General features: G+C 48.3%; 1 pseudogene; it reads left to right on the top strand.

Annotated features, from left to right (window-relative positions):
• Positions 1-532: 532 nt before the first annotated feature.
• On the top strand, positions 533-16,579 carry LOC111153067 (annotated as a pseudogene).
• The last annotated feature ends 259 nt before the right edge of the window (positions 16,580-16,838 follow it).

Genomic DNA, 16,838 nt, shown 5'->3' with positions numbered 1-16,838 from the left:
AGTCCATGTGGTGTCTCTGACAATGACTCCACTCTTGCACTGTGGCTTGGAAGCAGCCATAGACCTCCATAACTAATGTTCTAACCATACTTGATTGACAGATTACAGGGGGAGGTCCCATTTGGCCCATGGGTGGTAGTTTCCCACACTCCAGATTTGCAACATGATGGATGATGAGAGAGAGGGCTCTTCCTTTCCAAAGGCAGAGTGGGTGTATACTTTCCCAGTGTCAGAGGGGGAGTACACTGGGATCTATCCTTCCTGACCCCAGCCCCTCCACTTGAAAGGAAAAAAAAGACAACAATTAAGGAATTCTCCCACCTTTCTCTTTAGACCTTAAGCTTGCCATAAAATATTTGTCTGTGGTTGAATTCCATGTAGGTATTGTTTGGCTGAGTATGTCCTCATTGCCTGGCGGGTATATCCTGCAGGTTATATACCACAGAGATGGTCATCTTGTTTAGGCCAAGACCATGAGCCCATGTAGGGTTCTCCTGAGTTAGTGGAGGATTTGGCATGCGCAGGCTTCAGGATGAGTCCGACAGCCCTCAGCAATGTTATGGAGCACCTGGCTTCCTGGGTCCTCTGTGGCACTGGCATGGGCCTGGCCGAGGCCACTTCTGCAAGTGCAATGGAAAAGTTCCTGGCCTGGGTGATCCACCCCATGCTTGGCTCTGCAGGCTGAGATCTGAGGTTCCTCCCACCTCATTGGCTGAAACCAGGTCACATGCCCATGGATGAGCCAATCCCTGGAGCCAGGGAGTGGAGCCAAGGAGATTGGCACAGATTGTTAGGACCTTTGTTGTCATGATTTCTCTAATGGCTGTGGTGGCAAGATCTTCTGGGATGCACCTGTTAATAAAAAGAATATTAATTTCTGATAGTAAGTGGGTCCAAGGTGCTGGCTTAGCACCTAGCACCTCAGTCCCAGCACCTTGGTACTACTGTACTACTCTGCAGAGACAATGGCTGAGAATGAGCAAAGTGGACAGAAACTGGTCTGGAGTGCATAAGGGAAGTGTGTAGGGGATTGGGGATAATAGCTCTGGCCAAGGTGTATCTCAAATTTACCAAGGTTCAAGAAGGTGCGGGGAATCCTTGGTGTTTCATCATCCATCATTTTGCAGATGAAGAATATGCCTTTTTCATGGAGTATGGCAAGACTTGTTCCAAGCATTCTCTAGTTGGCACAGAAGTCAGGGAGAGCAACACCCTCCATCTGCTAGGATAGGCGTGAGAGGCTGAGTGCTCTCAAGAAGGTGTCTGGCTTTTTCAGGGCTCACTGTGAGCCTGCACACAGGACTGATGAGGAGAGTTCACGGTTTTGTTCTGAGGATGGAGTATTGGAAGAATGCGGTGTCCGTGTCATCCTGGGAAAGGGACAGATCTGGAGTCCACTGTAGAGTTACTTCGTGGGAGTGGTGGTGATCTGCAGCATCCACTTCATGAGATGTCTGTCCTTTATTGAGTTCTGGGTGTGGTTTCTGTGACTTTGTCCTAATGGCTGGGATTTCCAAGGAGTGGGATTTTTTTGGCTTCACTGTACGAGTTGGTCCACCAGGAGTGGGCAAGTCCTGTTCTGCTGCTGAGAAGTGTGTCTCTAGCGGTTGGAGTGTGTATTATAAGCCTAGAGTTCAAGAGGTGAGGTGGTTACAGTGGTCAGCAGGCTATTGTTATTGATGATTTTTATGGGTGAATTCCATAGGATGAGATGTTATATCTTATGGTTAGGGATCCTCATTAAGTGCCCATAAAGGGTGCTTTTACTGAGTTTCACGTTCAATATCTTTTTATTGCTACTAATAGCCCTCCTTGTACTTGGTACTCCAATGAGCAGTGCATTACAACATTGCCTGCATTTTACCCATGCGTTGATGGGGATTTGAGAAAGGAAAATGTTGTCAGTGCTTCCTCAAATTGTACACTGGAACAGCCAAATAAAATTTTATTTTTGAACAAAGAAGGATGTATCCTGCTGTGATTCTTAGTTTAAAACTGGGGAGGAGGCCCTCTTTCTGTGTTGGTAATGAGTACCATAGGCCTTCCTAGGGAACATTATCAGATTCTATTGGAAACTTGGTCTTTGTTATTGTGGAAGAATCAGAAGTCGACCAATTATTTGTTTCCTGTTTCATTTTCCAAGAACATTTCCCCAATATTTGGTTTCACAGCTCTACCATTGTGAAGCCATCCCAACTTTGGCAGCAGCTCGCCCTTCTCTGCCAAGGGTATGTTTGAGCCAAGACAAAAGTGAATTGTGGGTGACTGGGAGACCCTTGGATCAGAATGCTGTTGGTAGGGAGTTACTGAGATCTCAAATTCTAAACCATCTCCTCACATCCAGATGAAATACATTTCAGATTTAGAAACTTCTGGTAGAAATTTTGTGTCCATGATGACAACTGAAGAAAATGTGTCATCCCTAAAACTAACCTTAACCCCTAACTTTAACATTGAAACCTAACCTGACCTTAAAGCTCAAACTGGAACTCTGAATCCCAAACCTGAAATTGAACATGAGGCCTGGACTCTAAACCTGAGCCCTGGATCCAAGCTCTGAACCAAGAACCCAAACCTCAAACCAGAACTCTGAGCCATGAACCCTGAACCCAAATCCCAGCATGAACCCAAACCCCAAATTTGACCTTGAACTTTATCCCAGAAGCCCTGAGTCTTAAACCCTAAATCATAAACCTAAAGCACTAAACTCTTAACTGTTCCCTTGCCCCTCATTCTAAATCCTAACCCTGACCCTAAACCCAAGGCCTGATCTAGAACTCTGACTGAAACCTGAACCTGAAACCAAATTCAAACCCTTCACCACACTTTGTTTATGCATTCACCATTGATGGATATTTGCAGTTTCTACTTTTTGATTCTTGTGAACATTGTTTGTGTTGGGGGCTAGAGTTAGGGTCATGGATTGGGGTCAGGGCCAGGCTTGAGAACAAGTTGAGGTCAGAGTGTGGGTCTGTGTCAGAGCCAGAGTCATGTTCGGTGTCACCGTTTGGGTCCGGGACTGTTGTCATTCCATATTGTTTCCAGTTAATTGTTCCTTAGCTATTTTTGGAGAAGTTGGGGGATATCAGGCTCAATGCAGCTTGAATTTCCAGAATGAAATGGCTTTAGCTGGACTCTGGGAGGGAGCAGGTGCTTCCACTAAAGGGTAAGCTCCCCTAGTCCTGCACTTGCCTCCACTGCCTACAGAGGATGCAGGACCCCAGCTCCTGCCTTAAGCCTGGCCTGTGCAGTTGAGCTGGGACAGGAGCCTGGCCTCCTCAGGACCTGCTGTGGAGACTTCTAGAGGACATGGGCCGCTCCCATGGTGACAGGACAAGCTGGAGAGGATGTGGGTCCACTTCCACACTGACAGGACCCTCTATGGAGGATGTGCAGCCATGTCCACACTCACAGCAGTCTAGCCCTCTCAGGACCCGCCACCAGGGGAAAAGATGACTCCTGCCACCTGAGTGGAGACTGGTGAGGGGTTGCGTGATCTCAGGACCCCGTGGAGGAAGGGTGTGCTGTGTAGATACTGGGGCTACCATGGTTTTGTGTGTGGTGACATGGCCTCCCATGGTGCTGTGTGTGGGGCTGGGAGGTCTCCTCTTTCTGGGCTCAGATGCACACCCCAGGTCCCGCAGCTGTGTTTATGCACATGCAGATTCAGTTCCTGGGGCTCCTCTGACAGTCTGCAGTCAGGGAGCTGATGCCTGGCACAATGCTTGTTCTCTTCCTGCCTTGGCCTTGCAGGGTCCTTCCTGTGTCCATACCCACTTCAGGGTTGGTCTGGAGTCTGGAAGTTTGGGAGCAACAGCACAAACTGTGTAGCTGACTTTGGGGAGAGTAGGTATTTTCCCAGTGTTGGTTCTTCCCTGAGCACAGAGTGTCTTCCTGTCTCCATGTGTCTCCCTCCCTGTCTGTCATCAGTGTCCCACAGCTGTCAGAGGACTAGTCTGTCACCTCCTTGGTTCAGGGGACTCCTAGGTATCTTTTTCTTTTGGATGTGGTAGTAAATGAAATTGTTTTCCATAGTCTCTTTCTGATGGATCCTTCTGAGCATGTAGAAATGCAATTCATTTGGGTGTATTGATTTTGTTCCTTGCAAGTTTCTTGAATTTATTAGTTCTGTTCTCCTTAAGCTCAAACTGCCAGTTATTTGACCAGAAAAATGGGTTTATTTGGGAAGAGCAGAGAATGGCAATCTGGGATGAGTAAGCTACAGTCACATCACGGGCAAGTGCAAGAAACAAAGGAGAGGAACATTATTTCATGGAGAAGGAGGAAGAAGTTGGAAGGGTTGCTTGGAGGGAAAGTCCACTGGAGAAAGGCAAGGGTTCAGGGTGATGGAGGATTCTCACCAGCTGAGCTGCTGGGATGGTGGATTTCTTGTAGGAGATGAACACTCCAGCTTCCCTTGTGGGGCCTGGAATGGATGAGTCTCTCCTGTGGGGGATTATAATGTGGGGTCTGTAATGGGCACTGAGTGCCAGGTGCCCCCTTCCAGTCTTCCCTTCTGGCATCCCCAGTGCACTTTACTGAGGCTTCCCTTCATGCTTTTTCACAGTTCTAACCGGGTTGTGGCAGAACATTGTGGAGAATTGGAATTCCAAATCCCACTGCTTCTACTGAAGCCAAGACATGGGGGTGCCCAATTTAATCCTCCCATGAGTCTCTTGCTAATATATGGCCTCCTCCAATGGTTAGTGGTCTCTCCATGGTGGGTGAACTGGATATGGGAGGGCTTGGCCTCCATCCCAAAGTCTGATGTCCTTTCTGCTTCTGTGACGTGGTGCTAATGTGGATGTTTGGAAGAGTCATTTCCTCTTCAGTGATTTCAAACCTGCAGTAACTTGTCACAGCAGCACAAATACATTTTATCTCCACACTCAGACTACCAGGTGTTGTTTCTTTACCACGTTTGCCACTTCACATGGGCTACTTCGGTGCCTTTTACCCCAAACAGGGACACTGTCCTACAGAACCACCATGTAACCCCAAGTGAGGAAATCATGATGTTCCCCACATTTGAACCCAGACCACAGGCCCACTTTGGCTGTCAACACCTGCCCAACAGTCTGAAATATCTTATCCATTTGGATCCAGTTTTCTTCTTCTGGAATTTCTTCCAGAACTTTCCCTTATTTGGGTAACCTTGACAGACTTAAGGAACACAGATAGCTCCCATCTGAGTGGTATTTCTATATGTCTTATGTCATTGGGGCTGTTTTCAGTGTTCATCCATGTTGTGACATGCATCAGTCCTTCATTCACTTTTTCACAGTGACTAAACATAAGAACATTGATCCCTTAAAACATTTCAGGTACACAATTCTCTGGCCTTAGCTGAGTTCGCATGGTTGTACATCATTCTTTAGAACTTTCTCATTCTTCCCGAGGGAGCCTGTATGCATGAAACACCAACTCCCCATTGTTCTTTCCCTTTGGCCCCCTGCAGCCACATCCAGCTTTGTGTCCCAGACATTTCATCCAAGTGGAACCATACAGTATTTGTCCTCCTGTGACTGGTTGATTTCACTCAGCATGATGACTTCCAGGTTCAACCCGTGTTGTAGCCTGTGTCAGAACTCCCTTGTTTTTAAGGCTGAATCATGTTCCGCAGAGTATGAACCACATTTTGTTTATCCATTCATCTGTTGGTGGACACTTGAGTGACTTCCACCTTTTGGCTGTTGTGAGAAATGCTACTCTGAATATGGGTACTTCTACTTTCAATTTGGGGGGGGGCATATAGGCTGTAATGGAATTCTGTGTTTAATATTTTAAGGAACCACCATATTTTTCCCCCCACAAATGAACCATTTTACTTCATTCCTTCATAGGGCAGAATAAGATGGCCATTTATGGATCTACCTCATTTTGTTTATCTTCATTTTGTTTATGGATGGACATTTGCATAGTTTCTGGTTTTTGCTTATTGTGAACACTGCTGCTATGAATATTCCTGTACATTTTGTTTCTTTGTTTGAACCAGTGTTTTCAATTTGGGGGGGTGTATGTCTAGGAGTACAATTATTGAGTCATATGGTAATTCTGCTTTGATCTATTTGAGTAAATGTTAAACTATTTTATATGTAGACTGCACCATTTTTCACAAGCAAGTTTTTAAGGGTTTCAGTTTCTCAACATCCTTTTGTTATTTTTAGTTTTCTTGATCATAGTGATTCTACTTGTGTAAAAGGACATCTAACTGGTTTAAATCTTCATTTCCATAAAAACTAATGACGTTTAATGTCTATTCATGTGCTATTCACCATTTGTATGATTCCTCTGGAGAAGGGTCTATCCAAGTCCTTCGTCCATTTTAAAAATGGGGCTGTCTTTTTGTTGAGTTGTAAAAGCTCTTTATATATTCTGGGCAACAGATTTTTATTATATAAATAATGTACAAATATTTTCTTCCATTCTGGGGGCTGTCTTTTCACTTTCTGGATAGTATCTTCTGATGTACAAATATTTTTAAATTTTTTTTACATTTCTTTTTTAAGAGTGAGTGAGAGAGACAGTGTGTGTGCAAGTGGACAGGGGCAGAGGGAGAAGGAAAGAGAATCTTAAACAGGCCCACACTTAAACTCAGTGTGGAGCCTGACACGGGGCTCAATCTCATGTCCCTGAAATCATGATCTGAACCAAAATTAAGAGTCGGATGGTTAACCAACTGAGCCATCCAGGCACCCAGGACAGATTTTTATTTTTGAGGATATTATTTTATCTATTTTTTTTTCTTTCCCTTCTTATGCTTTGGTGTCATATCTAAAAGCATTGCTAAATCCAAGATTATGAAGATTTATACCCATTTATTTCTTCTATAGTTTATACTTTCACCTCTTACATTTAAGCCTTTAACTTATTTTGAGTTAATGTTTATACAGGATGTGTGGTAAGGGTCCAGTTCCATTCCTCTGTACATGGATAGCTAATTGTCTAGCGCCTCTCGTTGAAAAGACATTCTGTCCCCCCAGTGTAATATTGTCTACCTTTCTCAAAATTCAGTGGGCCATTGATGAAGGGGTTTATTTCTGGGCTCTCAGTTAAATCCCACTGATCTGATGCATACTTCAAAAAAAATTTATTTTCTTAAAAAATTTTTAAATTTAAATTCAACTAATTAACGTATAATGTGTTATTTGTTTCAGGGTATATGCATACCTTTATGGCAGTATCACAGTGTTTTATTTGCTGTTGCTTTGTATTAAGATTTGAACTTTGAAAGTATGATCTTTCACATTCAATTTTCTTTTTCAAGATGGTTTTGGCTATCTTGTGGTCCCTTAAAATTCCATATGACTGTTACGATTAGCTTGTACATTTCTTCCCAAAGGCCTTTGTGAAATTTCTTGGGAACATATTGAATTTCCACATTGCTTCGTGTACTGTTGCCATCTTATCAATAGTATGTCTTTTCATCACCATGGGGTGTCCTCAGATTTACTTAGGTTTCCCTTTCTTTCAGCAATGTTTTATAATTTTTGGTGTACAACGTACACCTTGATTCCTAAGTATTTTGTCAATGTTGATGTTCCCTAAAATGGAATTGTTTTTTTAAATTCCTTTTTGGATGATTCATTGCTAGTGTATACAAATAAGAGATTTTTATGTATTACTATTTTGTCCTGTAACTTTGTGGAATTAGGGAACTGGCTGTAATAATTTTTTGTTGATTCTTTACGAAGCTTTCTATATAAGGTGATGCCATCTCTGGTCTCTGAATAGACCTAGTTCTACTGTTTCCTTTCACATGTGGATTCCTTATTTCTTGCCTTACTGTTCTGGATAGAACTTTCAGTACAATACTGGGCAAGGAATGAAAGCCAGCATGATGGAGTTGTTTGTGATTTCAGAGTACAGCTGTCAGTCCTCAAAATTGAGCATGATGTTTGATTATGGTTAGGGTGGGGTTAGGGTTAGGGCTTAGGGTTAGGGTCTCCCTGTCCTCTGCTGTACAGAGCCCATTCTTCTCTGGTAACCAGCAGAGTGATCTTTTTAGAACATAACTTTTGAGCCTCTCTGTGATCCGCTCCCCAGCTGCCTGTCCTCTCCAGCCTTTCCTTTCCCACCGCATCCTCCCCACCTCCCACCATATCCCACCCCACCTCCCCAGGTGTGTGGTCATACCACATGTGCCTCGAGCCTGACTCCAGGCCTCTACATTCTCTCTGCCCTCTGCCAAGAGTACTTGTCTCTCCCCCTGCTTCATATCTGGCTTGTTCCCCTGTTGGCTGGACCTGGACTTGCGCCCTGGTGACCTGACTCATGTTTGCCAGCTGTGTGTGGCCTTGTCCTCAATTTAAATGTAGTGCTCACTTTCCCTGTGTGAGCGATTTACTAAGCTGCCAGGTATGGGGCAGACACAGGGAAGTAGCCTTAGTGCGTGTGTGAAAAAATCAGTCTTAGGGCGCCTGAGTGGCCCAGTCCTTAAGCATCTGCTTCAGCTCAGGTCAAGATCCCGGGGTCCTGGGATTGAACTCTGCCATGTTGGGCTCCCTGCTCAGCAGGAAGCATGCTTATCTCTCTCCCACTCCCCCTGCTTATATTCCCTCTCTGGCTCTCTGTGTAAAATAAATAAATAAAGCCTTAAAAAAATCAATCTCATAGGATCTCACCACCCTTGCTGACAATGGGGAGCTGCTGTCCCCACAGATAGTCCCCTCAAAGAGACAAAACTTTCAACTTCTTGAAGCCAGGGGGATATAGACCTGGACCTGGAAGCTTCCACTCTTGGATTCGTGGCTGGGGCCTAAGCAAGCCCCCTCTCTTTTCAGCAGTCTTCTTTCTCCTTCCCTGCCCATGGGCTGGACCTGATTCCTGATCTGGGGGAGTTCGAGGGTGATCCCTCCTAGGAATAGCAGTGGTTGACTGATGGACCTTGTCAGCAAGAGGCCCAGTAGCCTTCAAGGGAGGACCCTATGGGGGCGGAGACAGCTCTGTGGAGACCAGCAACAACCCACTCAAAGCAAAGTGGGGCAGGAGGCCAGCCCTGCTGATTCTAGCCAGTCTATAGGCCATATAAAGGAGGGCTGTGCCCAAAGGTGCTCCACTCCTGGCAGGTGGGCAGGACCTGAAAGGGGTCGGCCAGCAGAGGGCACCTTCAGGGTTTGCCTTGGAACTCGACACAGGGGAAGGGTTCCTGACTCCAGCATGCTGACTGTGGGGTTGGTTTCCTGCCTCTGAAGCCTCAGGTTCCCCTTTGTATGACGGGGTGCTGATGGCCCCCATCTCTGGGAGCAGAAGGTAGGGAGCACCCACAAGCAGACTTGCTTAGGACAGGCTGATAGAGTGGCTGTTGCTTAAAGCAGCCCAAGGCCTGTCCCCTAGAAGAAGGTGCACATGTCCATGGCCCCCAGCTCTGGGGTCTTCCCGCCAGCATCTGACAGTGACCCTCCTCCCACCTTGTCCCTCATCCATATAGATAGGTGGTCTTCCTGAAGCTGTTCCTGCAGAGGGCAGAGAAGCCCATCATGGTGGGACATAGGGTCACCTACTAGGTCGTCACTGACCAGCGGTCTCCCAGCCCGTGTGCACCCCTGGGAGTGTTGGAGGTCCTCGGGGACCTCGAAGTCCCTGGGGCCCCGCACTGGCAGGATGTGTCCATGCAGCGCATGGTGATGGTCAGCTGCTTCTGTGAGCAACGCTTCCTCCATGAGGTGGACAACCTGGTGTGTGCAGATGTGGACATGAAGTTCTTTGACCATGTGGGCATGGAGATCCTGTCCCCCCTCTTTGGCCTCATGCACCCCAGTTCCTACCAGGTGTCCCATGAAGACTTCAGCTACCAGTGCCAGCCACAGTCCCAGGCCCACATCCCCAGGGACCAGGGGGACATTTATTACATGGAGGCCTTTTGGGGGGGGGGTTGGTGGTGGAGGTTCACTGATTGACCTTGGCCTGTCACCAGGTGATAGGGGTCAACCTGACCAATGGGATCGAGGTTGTGTGGCATGACAAGAGCCACTTGAACAGGTACCTGCTGGACCACAAGCCCACCAAGGTGCTATTCCCAGAGGACCTGTGGGACCCACAGCGGCTGGGCTGCCCTTCCCACCCTTCACGAAGAAGCTGAGATTCAGGCCATGCCCAAGTATCACCAGGGCATCTGGGACTCATGAGGGGCTGTCCCCATCTCCATCAGGGGGGTGCTGTCCTGAGCAGAGCTATCAGAGCAGGTTCCTACTTCTGTCCCTTCGAGGGAGACTGTGGAGCCCAGCCCTGCCTACACGGAAATGTCTAGTGCCCCCAGCTGCACCTGCACACAGGAGGCCTGCCTGGGGACACAAGGTCCTCTCTTTGTGATCACTACATGTTGATAACTTCTGGGTCATTTGCAGCTGTGAACAGCTCTAGTTTTATGTCAGATGTTTTTCTGTGTCAATCCTAAGCAACCATCTCTAAAAAGAACAATTAAGGGAAAAGGTTTTTTTCCTGATTCTAGACAGACACTGCCTGGTGGGGCTGGGAGTGGTCCTGCAGTGGCCGTGGAGCCAGGATGGCCTCTGGTTGGGTCTTCCCTCCCAGTCCCTGCACCTTGCCATGGCCATGGGGCTTCATGGAGAGGGGGACACTGAGCCACCTCTCAAACCTTCAGTCCCCTGGCCACCAGAGGCCTTGGCTGTGTCCACTAGCTCAGCCTCCAGGAGCACAGAGCCCTCTGAGTTATGTACAGTTTCTGCCTTGGTTTTATTTTTTATTTTTTAATTTTTTTTTTAATTTAAATTCTCTAGTCAATATAGTACATCAGTAGATTTTAATGTAGTGTTCAGTGATTCATTAGTTGCCTGTAACACCCAGTGCTCATCACATGTGCCCTCCTTAATACCTGTCACCCAGCTACCCCATCCCCTCACCCCTCTCCATTCTGTAACCCTCAGTTTGGTTCCCAGAGTCCAGAGTCTCTCATGGTTTGTCTCCTTCTCTGATTTCTTCCCATTCAGTTTTCCCTCCCTTCCCCTGCAGTCCTCCTCTCTATTCCTTATGTTCCACGTATGAGTGAAGCCATATGATTTTTGTCTTCTCTGCTTGACTTATTTCACTCAGCATAATCCCCTCCAGTTCCATCCAGTTGATGCAAGTGGTGGGCATTCATCCGTTCTGATGGCTGAGGAATATTCCTTTATATATATGGACCACATCTTCTTTATCCATTCATCTGTTGAAGGACATCTAGGCTCTTTCCACAATTTGGCTATTGTGGACATCGCTGCTATGAATATGATATTGGGGTGCAGGTGGCCCTTCTTTTCACTACATCTGTATCATTGGGGTAAATACTCAGGAGCTCAGTTCCTGGGTCAGAGGGTAGCTCTATTTTCAACTTCTTGAGGAAACTCCATACTGTTTTCCAGAGTGACTTCACCAGCTTGCATTCCCACCAACAGTGTAAAAATGTTCCTTTTCTCCACAGCCTCACTAGCACTTGTTTCCTGTCTTGTTAATTTTAGCCATTCTAACTGGTGTAAGGTGGTATCTCATTATAGTTTTGATTTGTATTTCCCTCATGTCAAGGAATGTTGAGCAATTTTTTATGTGTCTGTTATGAGCCTCCTCAGTCTCCTGCTCCCCTCATTTTCCTCCTCAGCCTGAAGATGATCCCAACCAATCTGCAGCTTTGAAGACCAGTTCAGTCCTGATGCCAGGAGCATAACCCGGGGGTCTCAGCCTCACCTATTGCATCTGTTCTCTCCATGTCAGGTGACTGCTCCCCTCCCCCCACCAGCTGGCCACTGCTCCTCTCACAGATGTCCCCATCTCAGGAGAGGGAAACACCAGACCCTTGGATTCCTCTGTGACTTGTTGCCTTCCACCACCTCTCCCACTAGTGAGGTGGCTCCTGGAGGACATTCAATGTCCAAACCATTTAAAGGCATATGTAAGTCTCTGCTCCGTAGGGCAATGGATAATACTTGGGGCAAATAGAAACCAAGCAGAATCACTGGAAGAAAGGCTGAGTGATGAGGAGCTTTAGGGAAGAAGGGCCTGGAAGCTCTGACCTATTCCCAAGCCCCTGGGACACTGCATGTGTGGTCTGGGTGCCTGCTCAGGGCTGATCTGGGAAGGCCCTAGGCTCTTCCCTCTGGTGGTTGTCAGACTTGGCAAGTAGGAAGTGAAGGCCAAGGAAGAGTGCTAAGAGGCCTGGCTGGTGCTGAAGGTGTATCCTGACACCCACACACCAAGACCCCTCTTCCCCATCTGCAAAGACTGGAAGGGTTTTTTGTTGTTGTTCTGTTTTATTTTGTTTTGTTTTGTTTTTTAGAAGGAGGGAAGTTTCCAGGGGTTAAGGAAATCTCACCCAGTCGACAGTTGACCACTACATTCACAGACCAGACACTTCTGTGGCTACACACAACAAGGGATACAGGTTTGACAGAATCAGCTCAGAAATGTCAGTAAGCCAAGAGCAGAACGGCAGTGAGAGGAGCAGCAGCAGTGAACTTTGGGGAGGGGAAGAACTGGTACTTCACTTGCTACATTACACCATTTACGGTGTCCCAGATCCAATGGCAGAGAGATGAGTAGTGGTGACACAGGAAAGGAATGTATTTCAGTGCAGTCGACACCAGAAGTCCAAGGACTGGCATGGTCTCAGGGTGTTGAAAACACTTCTGGGCTTTTATATGAGGAAAATCTAGGACAAAGGTTGGTAGGCAGGTGTGAGGGTGGCCAGTAAAGGTCCGGTCAATCATTGTCTTGGGGTCCATCATGCGGGGTCTTGCTGGTGTCAGGCAGTGGTTATTGCTTGAGGGGTTGTTTGGTGCTCGAGGGGTCTTTGACTTGAGTTAACAGATGAACCTGAGGAGGGATGTCATCAGTTAGGAAGTACACATGAAGGTCAGAGAGGAGGTGGGTGAAGGCCTCTTTCACTCCAAGAGCAGGGGATCTCTGAGCCTCTGCTACACACCTTGCCCTGCTCATTGCTTCCAGCTGCCTGGTCCTGAGTTCTGTCCTTTTAAGGAACTGGTCATCTAGTAAGTAATGTGTTTCTCTGAGTTCCATGAGCCACTCAAGCAGACTATTTGAACCTGAGGAGGAGGTTGTGGGGCCCTCCAATCTGTAGCCATAGCTCAGAAACATGGGTGCCCTCTCTGCCCAGCCACTGGCTGACTACTAAGTTAATAGCACAGGGAATCAGTGGTGACAAACAGCAAAGAACACAGACTTGACAAAGTTAGTTCAGAAAAGTCACCAAGCCAACAGGAGCAACCCCAATGAGCAGCGATAATGAAGCCTAGGGTGGGGAAGTCTGATATTCAAGATGCTTCCATTATAATATTCATCATCACACCCTGGACTTGTCAGTGGGGCCAAGTGCCCTGGCTGGGGGTCAGGTAGCTTCCTACAGGTTCCACCTGCCTCTCCCTGGTTCTCCCAGCCATGCACAGCCCTGTGCTGCTTCCCAGCAGAGGGTGGTTTTAACCAAGGTCTGGAAGATGGGATGGATTTTTCAGACTCCACCTGACACCACCCCCTGCCCAGGGCTGCAAGAGAGGAAACTCCTTCAACTCCTCTTAAGGTCCCTGGCTGGGTCTGGAAATTGACAAAGACAGATGAACAGGAGAAAACTAGCCAAGTGTATTGATTTTTTTGGTGGGAACCTCACAAGAACATGGAGACCATCAGAGGCAATTGGAGCAGAAAGTTCTTCTATGTTTTAGGCAAAGAAGCAATAAATATGTGAGGAATTGAGAGACACAGGGGTTTGAGCTACGGCAGGTAATCAGTAAAAAATGTAACTAGGAAGATGAAGGTTAGTTTAACCAGGTTTGTTCCTATAGCCTTTGTGACCCTAAATTCCTTGACTCTGGTGATCAGCATGTCCTCCCTGCAGTCTGGGGAGAGAAAGTGCCACACGGGAGTACTCTGACCTGCTTCAGGGAAGAAGGGCTGATGGCTGGGGATCAGAGGGAACTTCCTGCTTCTGCTTTATGGAAAACTTTCAGTTTCTATATTTAATTTGCCAAGTTGCCATCTTTGCAGTAGTGTGTCCTGACCCTCACTGGCCTGGTGCTGTACTCCGTCTCCTCCTAGTATCCAGGACATTGAATGCACTTCTGTGGAGACCTCACAGCCCTGGGGCAGCCCCTTGTCCAGGGAGGCACCTGCCTCCAGGGGAGGGTTGCCTATGACTTCCCACGCAGGTGCCCTGTTGCTAAGGGTGGCCGGGTGGCCGCCCCTCCTTGAGGATATTGGGTGAGAGTGTGCAGATCTTACCTGGAGAAACTGACTTCATTTCCTTCCAAATGTCTACCCAGTAGTGGGATCATACAGGAGTTCTATTTTTAGTATTTTGGGGAAAATACTAAACTTTTCCCAGCATGGCTGTGCCAACCAAGGTCAATTTTGGATGATTTTACCTATAAACCAGAGATTTTTCAAGAACCCCTCTAGCAGAGAACATGGGGAGAACATTTTTAAGGCCTTGCAAAATATACTAACCATAGGAACAAACCAGTAACTCAGAAACTATTGAAATGAAGAACTGGTTCTCCTCCTTCCATGTCTGGCTAGTGTGCTGGTCTGTAGCTCGACCCCACCTTAGGCAACTGAAAGGTTGACCTCCCAGGTCAGCTGCCACTGAGATGGCTACTGTTTCCAGAAATTCTTTGGGGGGGTGTGGCAGGGTTTCCCCACCTGTGCACAGATCACGTTGGTGAGCTCTGACAGTGGAGCCATGGGTCCTCCTGGTATAGTCCCCAACCCATCTCCCAATGGAGCCATCCCACTAAGGGCTTAGGGGGAGCTGCCCCTAGGCAAAGCCACCCAAGATTCCCACTGTCCCTACCTGACCTTCAGATGCTTCTCAGTTACTCCTGTGCCTCTGGTGTCTTCCTGGAGCCCTGACCTGTTTTCTGACAGCTTGTCCAGCAGTATGCTCACTTTCTGGGAGGAGAGTTTACTGCAATCCACAGTGTGTCCTGCTGCCCCACCTAGATCGCTTTTTGAAGGCACATCATCTGGGCCATCTGAAGACCCAAGACTGTGGGTCTGTGGTCTGGTGGGATTCTGAGCAGAGCTGGTGGGTTGGGAGGGCTGCAAGGCACAGTGGCAGGTTTACAGAAAGCTGTCTGGGGTCCCTGGCATTCTACCATTTTTGAATCAAAGCCCTGAGATCTTTAAAATGCCAGCAACGTTACAGCGTGGGCCAGAAAATCACATGTCTCTGTGCGTCCAACACCACCTGAACTATCGGCCATTTCTTGCACTTGAGCTGAGTACAAAGGATTTGGAGTAGGAGTTTGAAGGGAGGTCCTGGGCCAGACTTTGTGTTTGGGGACACAGGCCATCCAGACAAGCTTGTGCTGAGCCTCATGAGGGGGCCTGTGTGGAGCCCCCAGCTGCAGACACTGATGTCTGCTGATGCCCCCTCAGTCTGCACCAGTGCACCTGCTGCCGGGGGAATGCCTGCCCCCTCCTCTCTACCTGAGTGCTCTCTCCTATACCAGCCGTGCCCATCTCCTGCCAGTCACTGCCAGCCTGCAGCCTGGGAGGGTGGACACCTGGAAGACCTCCAGCCCTGGGGACAGATCCATTGCGGGTGGGATGTGGTCTCCCAGCAGGCCTGAGCACCAGGCCCCCATGGTGCTCACTCTCCTGGGGGCTCGCTGTGCCATATGCTCCCTCAGGGTCCCTGAGCCCAACTCCTCCTCTGCTCGGGGCCCCTCCTGGCCCAGGCTCCACACGCTGGGTCTGGGAGTAGGTTGTCTGGACCTTCTGGACTCGCATTTTCATGCCCAAGACATGGGCACAGGCTGGCCTCACAGACTCATCAGAGGATGCCCAGTGCAGAAAGATGCAGGCCGCTTCAAGGCCGCTTGGACTGGGAGCAGGTTGTCTGGACTTCTGGAGTCACATTTCCATGCCCAAGACATGGGCACATCCTGGCATCACAGACTCATCAGAGGTTGTCCAGTGCAGGAAGATGCTAGGTGACCCTAGAGGGAGTGCACAGGCCTTGCACAAAACATAGGGCTCATGTAGCCCAGTGTGGGATGTGGGCACCCAGCCAAGGGGCATGGGGAATCCTGGCGAAAGTGGCCCTGGTAGGGGGAGAGGAGACCACAGAAGGGTCGCAGAAAAGACAGGAGACAAGGAAGACGACAGGACAGAGCTTCCCAAGGAGGTCAATGGAAGAGTCAGAGGATCACAGAGACCCTTGGGAAAACTTGGAGGCCCTGGAGATGTTGGCTGAAACGCTGTCATTTGGTCAGAAAAGTTGTGTCACAAAACCCCGATAGACACTGGATGATTTACTCTTTGTTGCTTCCAGGAATCAGGGCATATGGGCCATTAGCACTCACATTGCATGAAGTCAAGGATGTATTTACTTTTCATCACTTTTCAGGGCTAGATTTTTCTAGAGGAAGTGCTAACCATGGGTCTCTCCATTCTTGTCTTTGTGCAACTGGTCTCTGTTTTCAGGAGCAGATTCCTGGTGCTCATCACCAGTGCTAGCCCTGAAGACTGCCCTCTGTCACCTCCCACAGTGGACAAGACCATGTGGGTTGGGGGGCTCACTGATGAAGCCCTAGTGCCCAGTACAGAGCAGGGACCCCAGATCTTCTGCTGAATGAAGGAGGGCAAGAGGGAGGGAGGGAGTGGAGGAAGGGTTAGGAGGAAGGGAAGGAAAGGAGGAAGGGAGGAAAAGGAGGGAGGAAGGGATGGGGGAGGCAGGGAGGGAGTGAGGGAGAAAGGGAAGGGAGAGAAGGAGAATAGCAGGGTGGGAGTAAGAGAGGATGGGAGTGGGGGGATATGGGAGGGAAGGCAGGAAGATGGGAGGGAGGGAGAGGAGAGAAAAAGAGGGAGGATGAGAGGGGGAGAGGAGAAGG

The sequence above is a fragment of the Enhydra lutris genome, unplaced genomic scaffold (assembly GCF_002288905.1).
Source record: "Enhydra lutris kenyoni isolate GAN:26980312 unplaced genomic scaffold, ASM228890v2 scaffoldscaffold3, whole genome shotgun sequence".
Lineage (NCBI taxonomy): Eukaryota > Metazoa > Chordata > Mammalia > Carnivora > Mustelidae > Enhydra > Enhydra lutris.
Note: the sequence above shows the minus strand (reverse complement) of the source record. Positions and strands in the feature narration are given on the sequence as shown.